The sequence below is a fragment of the Berghia stephanieae genome, chromosome 4 (assembly GCF_034508935.2).
Source record: "Berghia stephanieae isolate SIO BIC M18660-M18661 chromosome 4, UCSD_Bste_1.3, whole genome shotgun sequence".
Classification (NCBI taxonomy): Eukaryota; Metazoa; Mollusca; class Gastropoda; order Nudibranchia; family Aeolidiidae; genus Berghia; species Berghia stephanieae.
In genome coordinates this window covers 15,062,546-15,065,045 of record NC_088363.1, presented here as the reverse complement: position 1 = coordinate 15,065,045, position 2,500 = coordinate 15,062,546, and the positions used below count along the sequence as shown (strand labels likewise).

The 2,500-nt window shown below is 37.6% G+C and overlaps 1 protein-coding gene across 4 annotated transcripts in view; it reads left to right on the top strand.

Annotated features, from left to right (window-relative positions):
* The window catches only part of LOC144970076 (uncharacterized), a 43,192-nt gene that overhangs the window by 11,468 nt on the left and 29,224 nt on the right, over positions 1–2,500 (top strand). The gene's annotated exons all lie outside the window — the stretch shown is intronic.

The window sequence follows — 2,500 nt, the reverse complement described above, 5'->3', positions numbered from 1 at the left end:
CGGACAATCGTCATCATGTAAACAATGGCAGTGATTGGTAGACACAGCAAACTACACAGGTTTTACTGTCGATGGTATGTGTTAAGTAAAATACCCACTGTTCTACCGCTTGATCAGTAGAATCAGCACAGAAAACTATGTGTAAACTTTAACGTTTTTAATATGATCGAGAAAACCATGTGATAACTAGTCACCCATTTGTCAATATAAAAACAATAACAACGATCAGATTGAGGTCGAGTTCATTCACGTTATTGTTTATAAACAACCAACTATGTTTGTCCGGCACGTGTGAAGGTGTGTCACAAATTCCATGTTTTGATTGGTGAAAAATCTACTGGTTAATTGTTAGTAGAGCATTCGCTTCACACGCAAAGGGACTGAGATCGATCCCGGTGAAGTCCAGGGTCTTTTTTTCCAGTCCACCCTATCTACTCAGCACTAATTGAGCAGCTGGGTCTGTTAGATCCGGCGGAAAGTACTTTGCGATAGACTAGCGTCCTATCCAAAAGATAGCAAAATAATATTTATATTGTCCGTTTTACGCTATAAAAAAACAATGTTAAACTAGACCTAATTGGGTTCGAAAACAGTCAAATGCATAGTTATTGTTTTGGGAGATGATATCTTTTTCCTTGTAAATCATCTCTCTGTTATGTATTATTATATTTGTTACAATTTATAATGTAAGCATTTGAGTGCATTCCTCTTAGTGGGGGCCGTGCTTGTGTCCAGATGAGACTTATAGGTGATCTCAAACTAAGTGCATTGGTGGTGTGCTCTTGGAATCTACATCTGATCCATTTTCTTCCTTTTTACTGGCGCTGATATAACCTAAATGTGTTGCAAGCGCCGGAAAACCCATAAAAACATAAACAAAACAAAACTTTAAAAAACACATTTTCATAAAATTTGGCCAGAAAACTCGTCCTCCAAATTTCGATCGACCTGAAATGTGACCCACCGTGTCAAACCGGTATTATGTCGGGATCAACTCGGTTAGGGAAATTGAATTCTTTGCCACAAATATCAAACTTGGGTTTAATTTCTGTACGTTATGCTGGAGTATAAATACTATTTCTTGCTTTACAAAAACTTCTAAGGTCCAATTTATCATCATTCTATCTCTAAATTCACTTTTTGGGGTCTGAATCATTCCGACATAATACCGTTTTGAGACGGATGGTCACAAATGTCTCTCATCTTGTTAACAACCGTCAAACCTGGGACTTTCGTGAAGACCTAGAATTGAGAGGGTTTTGGAAGGGGGGGGGGGGGGGGGTCAAGATGAGGGTCATTGTAATACTCTTCAACAGTCGTAATGTCATATCCTTCCAAATGACGCATCGTAACTTTGTAACACTGGCTCTACACTATCGGAACAATGGCGGACGCCCGTATGAAATATTTCCCAGGCGAGCATTAAAGCGTATCCAGAGGGGAAAAAAAAAAGTTGATCATGTTTTGACTTTTACACATTCTGATCACAAGACATATGAAAAGTTCTAGCCAGTATGAAGAATAAAAAGTAATGATTTTCTTTGTTTAGAACCAAGATGGCCGCCATTGCCGGGCGGCGTGACATCAGACTACTGAATCCAATCGATCGCCATAGTTGGAGGACGAGTTTTATGGCCTGAAACTGTTCACGTGGAATCAATGATTAGTTAATCTAAACCGTAAAATGTGACCCTCCGTCTCAAAATGGTATTATGTCGGAATGATTCAGACCCCAAAAAGTGAATTTAGAGATAGAATGATGATAAATTGGACCTTAGAAGTTTTTGTAAAGCAAGAAATAGTATTTATACTCCAGCATAACGTACAGAAATTAAACCCAGGTTTGATATTTGTGGCAAAGAATTCAATTTCCCTAACCGAGTTGATCCCGACATAATACAGGTTTGACACGGTGGGTCACAAATGTGAACGTAAAAAAAACCCACTCACCAATGGCGATCGATCAAGTTCTAATTGATTTTCCTCAAAAATGACAAATCTATGAGTACATTGGAAAATCTGGTGGGAATAATATTGAGGGTTCAAGTACAGTGCGCTATGACCCTTCTAATTCTAATGAGTTGTTTTGCTCAGATAGAAATCTATTTCAGTGTTGTGTCACGTGACTCATGCGACTCACCGCCTCAAAACGAGAATTTATCAGGGGATGAGTTAGATGTTGAAAGATGTATCTATAGACAAAAATATCAACTTGGACAAAGTGTATATGTTTTATTAAAAAGGATGAATGTTAAGAGGCGACATCTAGTAAGTCTTTTATTCGCCAATATGTGAAAATCGCAATTCTTTGTCATATTTTATTTAGTTAGTTAATCCTCTCCTTACCACCTACAGCAAAATCGTCACATTTGTTACGACACAATATACAGCTTTTCTGATTCAGATTTTTTTGGACATCACAAACTTTGAAGAATGATCTGTGTTTAATAAAAAAAGAGTTTGTTTGAGTTTTAAAAATCAATGTTTCTGCTGGGAAAGC